Raw genomic sequence first — 14,561 nt, 5'->3', positions numbered from 1 at the left:
TCAGCAGGAGAGGACTCTTTAAAGTAGAGACACTACATACTGATATACACCTGAACATCAGCAGGAGAGGACTCTTTAAAGTAGAGACACTACATACTGATATACACCTGAACATCAGCAGGAGAGGACTCTTTAAAGTAGAGACACTACATACTGATATACACCTGAACATCAGCAGGAGAGGACTCTTTAAAGTAGAGACACTACATACTGATAAAGAGCAGACATACCCTCTGTGTCTGCCTCGGGGAGAAATCATCTCTCTCCTCCGCTGCTCAGCTGTGTCAGCAGGAGAGATTTAATTAACAACTTGAAACCGTTGCAAAAGCATAGAGAAAGTCAAAAATCCACGACTTAACTTCCAACACTCCCGGTTTTGCATAATCAGTAAGTCTCAGATCTCTTTTCACAGTGAGAGGGATGTCATTAAGAGATGATTAAAGGCTAATGCTATCAAGTGTTTCTAGATTGACGTGTGGCCTGTGAGAAAGCAGCTTTTACATTTCACAGTATTCAAACACTTTCACACCATAGACTCCCACACGATTCTTGCAAAGCAGTCTGCACGGGATGACAGGAAGAAAAGAAAGTGGTATGCTCCGTGCAGGGTTTGATATCTGATTAAACCCGCTGGCTTCTGTAAACATCTAAACACATCAGATGTTGGCAATACCCCGGGGACCTTGGGTTGGTTGGATATGTTCTACCACAGTGTTTAAACGAAAGCAAAGCTGCGGCCACAAGCCTCTGGCTGCCTCTTGTCTGCAGAAGATGCTTTGAGACAGACGGCAGAGGAAACTACAGCAACAGATGGAGAGAGACGAGAACAAACAGAACAACTTGTATGACATGTTGGGAGAAGATGAGAGAAACAAGAACACTTAGAATAAACAGCATGACATTTTGGAAGGATTTACAAGAGACACATTTAATCTCAATCAAAAACATTTGTCTACCTTGTACATGCGTGTCTAAACAACACGTGAAAACTATTTGCATAGTTTCACTGTGTGGGCTTGCGGCATGATTACAAAATGTAGGTCTATGAGTGTGTACTTGTTTATTCTCAGCTCTATGCATGTGGCGAGTGTGTGGATCAAACTGTCTGCTGCACACCACACATCTGCATGAGTTTAACCGTTTCTGTCTCAGGGGTACGTTTGGTTTGGTTGAAGCCTCCGTGCATGTAAACCTAAATTAGTCTGTGTATTATTAACCCAATAAGTGCTGATGGATCGTTCCGAGACACATGCTTACAGGGCAGATTTGTTGGGGAACAATGGGGTGGCAGAAATGTCACTTTACACAAAGTAATTTGACCCATTGTTAATGAAGCAAAGTTAATGTAGCAGCTTTGAGTTCGCTGGTCTGACTCGAAAACATCCTTTTACTCACTAAATCAAATCTACAGTATTTCATAATGACAAAACTCGTGATTTGAAATACAAGGAAAACAGGCGAGTGAAGCTGCGATGAGGTGATTAACTCATTTTCAGGATTGACAGCAGGGCAATACAGCAGAAATGACTTAATGGAGAAAAAGTCCCTAAAAGAAAGCCAGCACTGAAACGGCTCCAACACCTCATGGCACATTCAGCTGCCAAAATGCCACTGAAAGGAGTAAAATAGCTTCTCAGCTTCTGTGCCAGGCATCGAAGAGGATCGAGTAGTTTTGTTTTCATTCTGCTATTCGGTCTCTTTCTAAAGTAGAAGCTGGTGACAGACATTACATGTTAGACGCTTTTCTCCAAAGCAACTTACATACTGTGGACAATCTCCACAGGTGCAATTTGGGGTGAAGTGTCCACAACGACATGCTGACTGCAGTGGGGTTTGAACCTGTGACCCCAACACCAACGCTCTATCCACTGCGCCACACGCCTCCCTCCCAGACGGCTTTAGAGACCGCAGGACGATGTGAAGAGACAGGATGAGAAACAGGATGTCTTTAACTCGTTGTGTCTGTGTGTACTTTTCACATCTCCGCACCCATTATCTTGCTGAATCAAAACAAGAATAGCCACATCAAGCATGACAGCTACACCTGTGCCGACACAGCACGACAAGAGAACATATAAAAGAGTAAAAGCAGGTTCGTACATGCATGCTATTTTTACTTCGCAGTAAAACCTATTCTCCGTTTTATCCTGTCCTGATACTCAAACTGGGTATTATACCAAATGAATCGGCTGGTTTAAAATGTCTATAGGTAGGTATTTACCTACTTCATGTTCTGGGAATATTGAGTGGCTATAGCTTACTTGGCATGTTATTCTAAGTATTATTAAATTCCTTCCTATGCATTAGAGTAATTGAGTTTTACATTTCCTGTGGGGATTTACAATGTGTATTATATATTATGGCTGCAGAGAGTCTCTTCTGTATAACATGGCCAATTTAAGATGTACACAGTATTACAGAGTTTGTATACACTCCTACACCTGGGATGAAGCAGTCTGTGTACGACCGTCGAGATGGATTCTCTGCCAAGAACTAAAAACGTACCAAAACATTAACGAGGAACACTAAAAAAAGCCAAACTATTAAGCATGTTTGTGATAAATCACCACATCTGTGGAATTAGGGTAATTGTAGCCCTATGAGTCATGAGGAAACGATGTGCTGAATGCCGCCTCTGAAAGTCCACTCTGAAATACTCCTTATTAAAACATGAAGTGCCCGGAGCATCGTAGAAACATCTCCCTCATTAATCCTATATTTGAGAAACTCACACTCAGATACAACTAGTTTGCTAATGTCTTCCCGGGTAGATCATGGGTCAGAGTGTGTCCTCCCATCTCTCTCTCTTTGTCTATTACTCAATATTTAATAAAGCGGCAAAGCCAACAACACACAGTGTGCCTGAATACTTAATGTATTGGAATATAGACCTACATTTTCTTTTTCTGTATTCTTATTTATTTATTACACGTTTTTAATCTCTTGTCTTTCACTCTTATTGCTGATTCTGCTTTGACACCTTAAAGTCCCTTCATGGATTAACAAAGGTTTATTTAATCCTATTTAGTTTGATCTTATCTTAATTGCTGTTTGTATCTTCACGCTTGGTTGCACTTAATGTAAGACGCTTTGGATAAAAGCAAAACAAAATGATGAGGAAGTATGAACTATCATATCCGTAAATACTTTCTTCATCAAGGTTTTACTATATAGTTTACAGGTCTTTGTTTTGTTGTGTCACCTCGTCAAAATCGGCTTTTTAAATCTGTCATTTAAGAACAAATGGCTTTTGAAATAGTGAAGTGCTGCAGACATTGAGAGAGAGTCAAGCGTTGACAGACAGGACGAGAAACAAAGAGAGACTCAGCTGACCCTCATGAAGCTGCTTTGTGTGGTGACAGGAAGGTCACCGCCACAATAAGGGTCTACTCAAGTGTGGCCTCGCCTGCAGACATGACTAAAGATCCTCAGCAGACATCCATCCCTCCTTCCTGCCACCCCTCGACGCAGCCAGAAGAACTCCCGCTGAGAGCGCCAATACAACAGCTTCCTCTGTTGGCCGGCCTTGTATGAAAACGTAATGGTAATTGCCCACAGATGCCACTTTAGGGTAAGATAGAGGGGGGTGGGAGGAGGGGGGTGGGAGGAGAGAGGAAGGGATATTGAGAGGGAAAAATGGAGGCCGTTATTGTGGTTTTCAAAGAAACTGAGAAGAGTCATTCAGGATCTTCATGGAGACGCCTGGAGTCCATCGGAGGGACTCTGGCGGAGGGACAGCTTTTTTATCAAGCGGACATTCAGGTTTGGAGACGAGTGAGTTTCACATAATAGGCAGATTAAATTAATTATTCATCCAAACTCCTGTTACAAGTTCAAGATGGGTTTCTGGAGTTTCCCTCCTTATATTTCCAAACCGTAATCCTAACCCTAAACCTAACAACCAAAGAGTTAAGTCCAAGATATCCAACAATAGTTAGATGAATTTTTTTATCTCTCAAAACATTCTGACATCCCTACCTCTTACTGTAGTATCATCTCTGCTGGACAATATAGTTTTAAACAGCATTTCCTTTTAATTCATTTCTTTAGAAGCAGATTTATTTGGGTTTGATGGTGTATACTGCAGCAAAGGTGGAGCAAGCAAGCCAGCAATAATGTGGATCATTTAAGTCAGGATCAATTTGTTATTGTTATTATTATTATTATTATCATCATGTGTCGCTTTCCACCTTCCTCTCCAGTAGGACTCAGATGAGGGTGTTGCACTTTTATTTTCCTTATACATGTGATGTTTTGGTGTTGTTTTGTTTCTTTCTGTTAACCGTCAAGTGGGAAATAAGTATTTTTTTGTGTGTGTTTCTCTTAGTATCCTAAGATACTGTTATGTTTGGCTGCAAAAAAAAAAAAAAAAAAATTATTATGAAGCGCAGACCATCTATTTGTATTTATTTGTTTTTTTAGAAAGGGGCAGGTCACATAAGATGTTATTCTTCTCCCTGCTCCTTTTCGCTCAATGGTGGAGTCATGTTTTATGGCAATTGTTGTACATTTGGTTTTGCGTACCATGAGCGGGACAGATAAAAATGAAATGAAATGTGTTGGTGGTATTCTTTGTCACAGGATTTACTCTGCTTACAAAGACCCTGAGGTAAACCTTGAAATGGTTAAATATGAATGCACAGCAGCAGGTGAACAAAGTGAACGTATGTACGTGATGCGTACATGTTTTGTCTCATGTATAAATGCTCCGTGCTGGCTGCTGTGAAATATTTAACAGTTTCCATAAAATACCTTCAGCACGAGCTGACACATTGAGAAGCAGTTGTCCCTCTTAGTGAACGCTTCAAAGTCGTTCCTGACAACTTCATCAAATTGTCAGAAAACCTGCAGCTTGAGCCAAGCTTGCACTTATTAAAAAGATTCATGAGATGGATGATACAAAGTGACCGAATGACAATCTGCCCATTGTTCGTCACTGCCATCATACCCTCGATGAACCACTCGTGACCTGTCAGTGACCCATCTGTGCTACATCCACTGTACATTCACTAATCCTCCATTTTAACCGTAGACAATCTGTTTGATGTACAGAGGTATTTGTGTCTGGATCTCTAGGCTTGCAATGGACAACCGAACCACTGAACTACATCCATCAGATAGGACAGATTACAAAGATACGACTGGGTGTTTATAAGAGGATAAGCACCACAGATGTATAGTTGAGCCAAAGAGAGATTACCAGAAAGAATATGGTGATGTGTTATTATTTTTGTTTTGTTATTAAGATTGTATATGCTTGGTATTAACTTTTTTGATTCAGCGTGATCATGTGTGAGTGAAAAAAAGAAATCATGACACAGTGACAGAAGGATAAGAAATGAGGACAGAGTTGCAGAAAACTGACATGTGAACACACGGAAACATTATTCTAATTAAAGATTCAATGAGTGATGAAGAGATTCTTACCAGCATCTGTTATCTATGACAGCTAACAGCCTGACAGCTCCCCTTTACACCAATGCCTTCTGTTACACCCGTCTCAAGGCAGCAGGTATCTGATCCATCTGTGCTTTCTAATTGCCGTGCTGATGTCACCATCAAGCCACAATGACGCACAACAGATATGCTGGCTAGGTTCTGTGCAACGAGCACCAGGTGGATGCAAAATAACCACAGACACCATATGTGCAGACTTGTCGGTGATGGATTATCCTGCATCATTTCCGCTGCAGTGTAAAACAACAAGCATGGTGAAGAAACCGTTGACACAGTCCCAAGAGACAATTAAGACTTCTCCCTCCCCTAAACCCCAAAGGGCTGTCCCTGAATGCACCGTATTCAAGTCCAGCTATAGTACGCCTGGAGCTAAGCTAGCTGTTAGCTGAGAGTGTATTTTTACGTTTAGCTAAAGCTGCATGCAAACAACAAAGCTTTGAGGGTATAATAGTATTATACCCTCAAAGCTTTGTTGTTTAAATACCTATATTCAACTTGTTAGGTTAGCGGGTTAGCGTAATCATATTTGCTAATTAGCGAGGCTTATAATCATGCCTTCATTATCTGAAAGCACCTGATGCAAATTGCAAGTTTTAAAGTTAAGTAAGATATCTCTCCTAACACAACATGGCATTCCAGTGCACAGTCCTCCATATTCTGTTGTTCACTGTTTTTGTTCAGGTCTAAAGCACTCAACGCATTTCTGACAGCATCCCAGATGTACTGTAAGAAGTACTTTGTGCAGTGGCATAAAACACAAGTAAGAAAGATAAACAGCTTGTAGGCTCAGGATAAGATCTACTCATGGGCAAACTGCCATGAAAAATGCAATGTGAAAATGCTGGAGGGCTCCTGGAAAACCAAACCAGTTTTACATCCTGATTCTCCCGGGGAGGATTCCCGATAACATGAAGATGCACTTCCCAGAACAGCAGCCCAAATATAAACCTCCTATTGTCACTGCTTTTCTATGCAACGTGTTTAAACATGCCTGACACTTCACTTCACACTCAGTGCCAGTGTAAAGAGAAAACGAAATAAAAAATCACACGTGCAAAATGCCTCCTGGCTCACTGATTCCGAACGTATTCACGCGTATGCTAAGAGTGACGGTTTACATGAGATGACACATGTAGCAGGATGCTGTCACCTTCCTGCGTAGCAGCTGTGTGTGTGTGTGTGTGTGTGTGTGTGTGTGTGTGTGTGTGTGTGTGTGTGTGTGTGTGTGTGTGTGTGTGTGTGTGTGTGTGTGTGTGTGTGTGTGTGTGTGTGTGTGTGTGTGTGTGTGTGTGTGTGTGTGTGTGTGTGTGTGTGTGTGTGTGGTAAGACCATTTGAAGCACTTTCAGTTCTAATTTTGAATGTCAAACCAGGAAATGTTTTATTGCAAAACGGTTATTTAGGTAGTTTTAGTTTTAGGTTACACTGAGGACACATAGTGTAATTTGATTTTGTACTCTTTTTTTAAAAACCATTTTCTCTTGTTTTCTTGGTAGGAACTCTGAACGGCTGTTCCAGGTGTGTGTGTGTGTGTGTGTGTGTGTGTGTGTGTGTGTGTGTGTGTGTGTGTGTGTGTGTGTGTGTGTGTGTGTGTGTGTGTGTGTGTGTGTGTGTGTGTGTGTGTGTGTGTGTGTGGTGTGTGTGTGTGTGTGTGTGTGTGTTGCTCCAGTCTATGTATGCTTCTGCCATCTGGCCCAAGAGTCTGCTTCCTATCGTCTTTCCAAACAGGAAGACCAAACAAGTCCTTGATGACACGGGTCAGTAGTTAAATTGCCTCAATGGGATTTCTGCGCAGCCAGCAACCGAAAACTGCCCTTTCATCTCAACAGCACTCACAAATCGATGTATCTTTCTTATAACCTTTGTTGGTGTGTGTGTGTGTGTGTGTGTGTGTGTGTGTGTGTGTGTGTGTGTGTGTGTGTGTGTGTGTGTGTGTGTGTGTGTGTGTGTGTGTGTGTGTGTGTGTGTGTGTGTGTGTGTGTGTGTGTGTGTATTATGTACCATCTGAACATGCAACTATGACTTCCTTTTTCGAGTATGGAGGGGAATTTCGCTTCTGTGTTACAAGGTATTCGATGCCTCTTTTTTCACACACCTCATTGAAAAAGTTCCCCATGGCTTGGCCTTCCAGCCATAGTAATGCACGGCATCAATAACACAAAGTGAATCATGGGATGGAGAAATTCAATCATTTCATATCATCAAAGTGTAGGCTACTTGCCATAAAACCCTATGCAGACTAGATTGTAATTGCACAGAGAACAGGGACAGGGAAATGCAGTTAGCATCTAATCAGAAATGCAAGAAAAGCAGTAAAGCCTAAAGACAGTGAACAATAGTATACATATGACTGTTCCCTAATTTCCTATTGTGCCATGACATATAGCCAGAGGCTTCACAAGTCTCAATTACATTTTATTTTGAAAAGCCAGTCCAGATGTGTAATACTCTCAAAGACGTCAACACACTGCACGGACTGCAGTATATTATATTATAAAGTGGAGGGCTGTGCAGATGTTTAGAGAGGGGATACATAAAAATATATATATTTGAGTCTCCCACACTTAAAGACACCTATGGGTCCCCTTTGAGCCTCAGGAGACCCCACCCAGAGCCCCATGTGCTGCAGCAGCAAACCTGCATACCTGCACCGAGATCCAGAGGCTGACAGCTCGGTGCAAAAAGCTCGTGAGCACCGAGCTGTCAGCCGGTGTGAGGAGCGACACAGCCCGGTATGAAACACAGTGTTTCCCCGCTTACCTTCCAAATGAGTCCGGTTCCCGCAGCACAGCAACAGTAACCTCTCCCCCGGTGAAGCGCTACCACCGGTCGGTCACTTCATAAGTTATCCCTGCCTACCACACATCACGATGGAAGAATAGTTTCACTATCAAGCATGAGCTCCAGGTGCTTACAGTTAGAATATGTAAAAATATGAGCTGGATGAAAACGCGGTTGTGTCTGAAGCACGCGGTGTTCTCTGCAGCTCTGTGCCCGCCTCACCGGCTCCGAGTCTCGGTGTGACTGTAGTAATATCCCCGGTCCTCCAACCACGCTTCTGCTGCTGCTGCTGCTGCTGCCGCTGCTGCTGATGCCGCCTGATGACAGCTCTCAGCCGGGACACCCCGCGCCGCCTACCGGTGATACCGAGGATCTGCAGGAATCTTGTCTATTATTACAAAATAAATGTAACATGTTCAGAACATGTTACATTTATTTTGAAGATTTTATTTGAAGATGATTGGTGCCACGTGAACATTTGTGGACACCTGACCAAAGGTGTTATTTTTTAATATGTTCTGAGTTTAAAGTCAGAATTTTGAGAACAAGTCACTAGTTTAGTTTGGGTGTATAATTAGAAACTACACTTTTTGAACCACATTTATCTGATGCCCACTGGTAAATATCTGGGAGTGCAAGATCTCAAAAAGGTATTACAATGAGACAGCACATCCTATTACCTTGATGACGAATGTTAAGTACAGTAGTGGATTTGGTACTTTTGACATTACATGTATATTTTTTGTAATGTTTCTGATCTAGTATTTTTTCAAACTACTATCTCGCTGTCTTTTGGCAACAGAAATTGTAATGAGAGAGATCATATCTGTATCAGAGAAGGCACTGCTGGGAGTTGAACCCAGGATCTCCTGTTTACAAGACAGGCGCTTTACCGCTAAGCCACAGCACCACATTTTCAATTGTTGTTCTTCTCACTTACTACGCTCATTAGATTCCTTTCATTCTTCCACAATGAAAAACGTGTGTTGGAAAACCCTTTTAGTTTTGCCCCTTTTACTGTTGATGTTGTTCGTGAAGCTTTAACCAAGTTAGATCCTATGAAACCGGCTGGCCCGGACAACGTAGAACCTTTCTTTTTAAAGATAGCTGCAGATTATATTCCTCCACCTCTCACTACTCTTTTTAACCTCTCCCTCAGCACGAACAAAATCCCAAAAGTATGGAAGTCAGCGTATGTCCTGCCTTTGCTAAAAGGAGGGGAGGCCATCTTATTAAATAACTATAGGCCAATCTCTAAGTTGTCAGTTCTGGCGAAGGTTCTTGAATGCTTAGTGAGAGAACAGGTAAAGGTGTTTTTATGTACAAATGACATCCTGTCTAAACATCAGTCAGGATTCAGAAAGAAACACAGCACCATCACTGCCACAATGAAAGTGGTGAATGATGTGGCGAGTATTTTAGATAATAAACAGAGTTGTGCAGCTCTATTTATTGACCTTTCAAAAGCGTTTGACACCGTCGATCATCACATCTTAAAGCAGAGGCTAGCCAGTATAGGCATGTCCAGCAATGCAGTGGGGTGGTTTGTGAACTACCTCTCTGAAAGGTCCCAATGTGTTCATTTTGATGGGCTGTCTTCTGAGTGGTTAAACATTGCAAATGGTGTTCCCCAAGGTTCTGTTTTAGGTCCACTATTATTCTCCATCTACATCAACAGTTTAGGTGAAAATGTGGATGAAGCTACTTTACATTTTTATGCGGATGATACCGTGATGTATTGTGCAGGTCCCTCCATTAAGGAGGCTGGTGTTAAATTACAGGCTGTTTTTAACACTATTCAGACTCAGCTCTCTGAACTAAAGCTTCTTTTAAATGTGGATAAAACCAAGGTAATGCTCTTTTCTAAAGCAAAAAAGACACCAGAGCCTGTTTTAGATATTGTAACTACGCAAGGAATAAAACTTGAAGTGGTTACCTGTTACAAATACCTTGGTATCTGGCTTGATGATTGTCTCACTTTTAAACTTCATGTCAATAACCTGCTTAAAAAGCTGAGGGTTAGGCTAGGGTTCTTCTACAGGAACAAGTCCTGTTTCTCGCTTGAGGCCAGGAAAAGGCTCTGTGACCTTTTTACCTGTGCTGGACTATGGGGATCTGGTCTATATGAATGCACCTGCCAATTGCCTGAGCAAGTTAGATGCTGCGTATCACAGCGCACTGAGATTTGTGACAAACTGTAAAGCATTAACCCATCACTGTACCCTGTATGCAAGGGCTGGTTTGCTTTCACTAACTGTACGGAGGCTCAGTCACTGGTACATTTGTATATATAAAGCCATGTTAGGGAAACTTCCATCTTATATCTGCTCCCTGATCTCACGGAGAATTGTAAGTGGCTACTGCCTGAGATCGAATGCTGTGGTTTTATTAAATGTGCCAACTGCTAGGACTGTCTTAGGGAAGACAGCTTTTAGATGCGCAGCTCCTCTGTCTTGGAATAGTCTGCAAATTAAATGGAAACTGAACAATCTGGTGCCACTAAATGTTTTTAAAGCTCGGTTGGATGCTACTCAATCAGAAGCTGTCGGTACCTGTTTATGTGGATAATTATGTAAATGATGCTGTATGATGTCCTTTTGTTGTTCTATTTATGTTTTTATGTTTCATGTGGAACTACTTGAGCAGGTCTCCCTTGAAAAAGAGATCAATGATCTCAATGGGATTTATCTGTATAAATAAAGGTTTGAAATGAAAAACAAATATTTACAGGCTTCATAATAGTCCCAATTCTACTACTGTACTTAACATTTGTCATCAAGGTAATAGGATGTGTCATAAAGTGCTGATTCATTATATGTATCCCTTTTTGAGCCTTTTTTTCATAATACTACTTCCTTTCTGTTTAAGTTTCATTGTTTCCCTTTATTTCTACAAATGTTCTTTCAGGCTGTAAAACATTTTATTCATACAGTCCCAAAATAATAACATGTGTAGTTGTCATGTTGCATCGTGTTTGTCCGCTTGTCACAGTCAGGTATTAAGATTGGTAATGGCCTAATATAGTTTATGCCCAAACTAAACCAAACCCTTATTTCAGAGGTGGATAACACACCTGATTCAAGAGATGTTTTCTGTAACAAAGAGGCACTGCTGGGATTTGGACCCAGGACCTCCTGTTTATAAGACACGCACTTTTTTCCACTGAAAAGCAGTGTCTCTTATGTGATTTTTCAAAGTTGAAGCACAGACCTCCCTCCTCATCCAGCACAATTAATGTGGTGCCAGTTACGAAGTCCTCACAAAATATGTCCTTTTTCACGTGTATGAAAACAAGGTTTATGTTATGTCCCTTTATGTTGCCAAATCCGGCCCGCGACTTCATTTGATGTGGCCCTGCAAGGGCTTGCAAAGAATATAATACGTTTATTAAACGGTTACATGCCGCTTTACAGAAGCACGTTGCCCATAAACTACATGTCCCACAATGCATCTCGTTTTGTGACATGCGCACTGAAGAGACTTGCAATTATTTGCCCTGGACTTCTGCTTTCAGACGTAGTTAATTACTAAGTTATTATCCTATCCGATAATAATCCAATTCAGAGGCAATTATGTAATATAATACATTATTTTATATATATATATTATATATTTATATAGTTACAACCGGCCCTTTGAGTGCAACCTTTATGCGAATGTGGCCCGCGATGAAATTGAGTTTGACACCACTGATCTAAATAGAACCTCTCTGCAACAGAGAGGCGCTGCTGGGAGTTGAACCCAGGATCTCCTGTTCACTAGACAGGCGCTTTACCGTTAAGCCACAGCACCACGTTAACAGCTGTAGTTCGTCTCAGTTACTGGGCTGAGTAGTGTTAATTTCGTTGACTAAAAATATTTTTTTAGGCTGTAAAAATGCCATCAATAGCCTTCACTCTTGAATGTTCTAAGAGTATGTTTCTGTTATTATAACCAAACCCTCTCCTATACTCTGGTAGAGTCTTTATTTCAGGTTTTTGTGTGAAAGTGAAAACGGGTGATTCTTTTGCTTTTAGGAACACCCAACCTCTATAAATTATTATGTTCTCAGTTGCAGTTCCTTTATTCCTCCACAGAGGGCAATGATTTGGGGCAATGTGCCGACGTATTTTATTATTATTATGCTATTTCGAGATCTTGCACCGCACCCTCAGATATTTACCTGTGGGCATCAGATAAATCAGTCTAAAAAAAATCTAATTTATCAACACAAACCATTACTTCAGGAGTGGATGACAGTCAACTTTAAGTTGTTTTCAAGTACAAACCTTAACAAACATTTACGATTGAACATGGTAACGATGAGAGGTTTATCTAACTAGCACCTCTCTGCAACAAAGAGGCGCTGCTGGGAGTTGAACCCAGGATCTCCTGTTTACTAGACAGGCGCTTTACCGTTAAGCCACAGCACCACGTCAACAGCTGTCGTTCGTCTCAGTTACTGGGCTGAGTAGTGTTAATTTCGTTGACTAAACATATTTTTTTAGGCTGTAAATATTCCATCAATAGCCAACACTCTTGAATTTTCTAAACGTATGTATCTGTTATTATAACCAAACCATATATGCTCTAGTAGAGTCTTTATTTCAGGTTTTTGTGTGGAAGTGAAAACGCGTGATTCTTTTGCTTGTATTATTTTCTCAATTGCAGTTCCTTATATAGATATTTACCAGTGGGCATCAGATACATCTAGTTTACAAAATCTACCTTATAAACACAAACTAAACCAAACCATTACTTCAGAGGTGGATAACTGTCAACTTTAGACCATAAACTTAGTCGTTTTCAAGTACAAACTATACCAAACATTTTCGAATGAATGTAATTGATCATGGTAACGATGAGAGCTTTATTATATTTCTCGGCAACAAAGAGGCGCTGCTGGGAGTTGAACCCAGGATCTCCTGTTTACTAGACAGGCGCTTTACCGTTAAGCCACAGCACCGTGACATCCATCGATGTACTTCTCAGCTACTATACTGACTAGTAGTGTTCATTTCGTTTACTAAAACGAAGTATGTTGGTCAACGACTTATTTTTCCATGACAAAATAGAAACTCTCTCCAAAGAGGCGCTGCTGGGAGTTGAACCCAGGATCTCCTGTTTACTAGACAGGCGCTTTACCGTTAAGCCACAGCACCATGTGTACCTTTTGCCCTCTCAGTTAGTCTAACCCCTGCACTTGTTAATATCGTTGACTAAAACTATGACGAAATATGTTCGTCAACGACTTATTTTTCCATGACAAAGACGAGACGATGACGAGACGGCACCGACGTCAGTAAACAATATCTGTAACGAAATCAACATGCAATATCCATGACGAAAAATTACGAGACGAAAATGTAGTTGTACTAGATACAAACGTTGCCAAAATCTGTCTTTATTTTCCTTGAAGAAAAAGGAGGAGACGAAATATTATCAAAGATAACATAACATCTCTTATAATCAGTTTTTCTCCCAGCAGTTACATTTCCGGTGCTGCGGTTGGGCAGCAGCTGTGTGTCTGTGCTGCGCGCGGCGGTACATTTGAATTACACCGGGGTAGTGGCACACTGAACTGTCAGGAAGACTCGGATCTAACTAACCTTATTTAACAGAAAATAAAATGGCAACAACAGGACTTTTATTAAAACCAAACCCTCTCCTATGCTCTAGTCTTTCTTTCAGGTTTTTATTTGTCAGTAGGAAGTGAAAACGGTTGCTTTTAGGAGCACCCAACTTCCAACTTCTATACATTAGGATTTTCTAAATTACCGTTCCTTATAAAGATATACCAGTGGGTATCAGACAAATCTAGATTAAACAATCTACTTTATACACCCAAACTAACCCAAACCATTACTTCAGAGGTGAATAACAGAACACTTTAAACAATAACGTGGTTTTTAAAGTAGTTTTCAAGTACAAACCATAGCAAATATTTACTATTGAATGTAATTGAACGTGGTAACGATGAGAGCTTTATCTAAATATATTTTGTTGCTCTTTGCAGCATAAAGGCACTGCTGGGAGTTGAACCCAGGATCTCCTGTTTACTAGACAGGCGCTTTACCGCTAAGCCACAGCACCAGCCCCGGCATCCGTTCGTTTGCGTAAATATAGTTAGTAGTTTCCATTCATTCTTCACAGGCGATTTACTGCTAAGTTACAGCGCCCGTTTTTCCATCCACTACCTCCTTACTTTTTAACTTCCATTGTGTGATTGTGCATTCATAAAGTGCCGAACCGAAAATATGTTTAGCTGTAATCTTGCATCCTGTTTGTCTGTTTGTCACGGTCAGGTCAGAGCCGTTTTGAGAGTTGCGACAGCGGAAGTCCAAAA

The 14,561-nt window shown here is 41.0% G+C and overlaps 1 protein-coding gene and 6 non-coding genes across 11 annotated transcripts in view; all 7 read right to left on the bottom strand.

The window, feature by feature from the left end:
• rhbdf1b (rhomboid 5 homolog 1b (Drosophila)) overlaps window positions 1–8,546 on the bottom strand; it is a 50,702-nt gene extending 42,156 nt beyond the window's left edge. For 3 of the 5 annotated variants that reach the window (XM_034107665.2, XM_071206708.1, XM_034107668.2), the window contains exon 1: window positions 8,216–8,536. The gene's annotated coding sequence lies outside the window, so the exon portion shown is untranslated. Of the gene's footprint in view, window positions 1–5,427; window positions 5,504–8,215 lie in introns of those variants that run through there. The other 2 variants (XM_034107666.2, XM_034107667.2) reach the window with 2 other exon arrangements.
• A 528-nt stretch (window positions 8,547–9,074) lies between these two features.
• trnat-ugu (transfer RNA threonine (anticodon UGU)) lies at window positions 9,075–9,146 on the bottom strand. The gene has a single exon. It is a non-coding gene; the product is annotated as a tRNA-Thr (tRNA).
• Window positions 9,147–11,956: 2,810 nt separating this feature from the next.
• Window positions 11,957–12,028, bottom strand: trnat-agu (transfer RNA threonine (anticodon AGU)). Its single transcript has one exon. It is a non-coding gene; the product is annotated as a tRNA-Thr (tRNA).
• Window positions 12,029–12,576: 548 nt separating this feature from the next.
• Window positions 12,577–12,648, bottom strand: trnat-agu (transfer RNA threonine (anticodon AGU)). The gene has a single exon. It is a non-coding gene; the product is annotated as a tRNA-Thr (tRNA).
• Window positions 12,649–13,109: 461 nt separating this feature from the next.
• trnat-agu (transfer RNA threonine (anticodon AGU)) lies at window positions 13,110–13,181 on the bottom strand. The gene has a single exon. It is a non-coding gene; the product is annotated as a tRNA-Thr (tRNA).
• Window positions 13,182–13,305: 124 nt separating this feature from the next.
• On the bottom strand, window positions 13,306–13,377 carry trnat-agu (transfer RNA threonine (anticodon AGU)). Its single transcript has one exon. It is a non-coding gene; the product is annotated as a tRNA-Thr (tRNA).
• Window positions 13,378–14,236: 859 nt separating this feature from the next.
• Window positions 14,237–14,308, bottom strand: trnat-agu (transfer RNA threonine (anticodon AGU)). The gene has a single exon. It is a non-coding gene; the product is annotated as a tRNA-Thr (tRNA).
• Window positions 14,309–14,561: the final 253 nt, after the last annotated feature.

Source organism: Pseudochaenichthys georgianus, chromosome 19 (assembly GCF_902827115.2).
Source record: "Pseudochaenichthys georgianus chromosome 19, fPseGeo1.2, whole genome shotgun sequence".
In the NCBI taxonomy this organism is placed as follows: domain Eukaryota; kingdom Metazoa; phylum Chordata; class Actinopteri; order Perciformes; family Channichthyidae; genus Pseudochaenichthys; species Pseudochaenichthys georgianus.
Note: the sequence above shows the minus strand (reverse complement) of the source record. Positions and strands in the feature narration are given on the sequence as shown.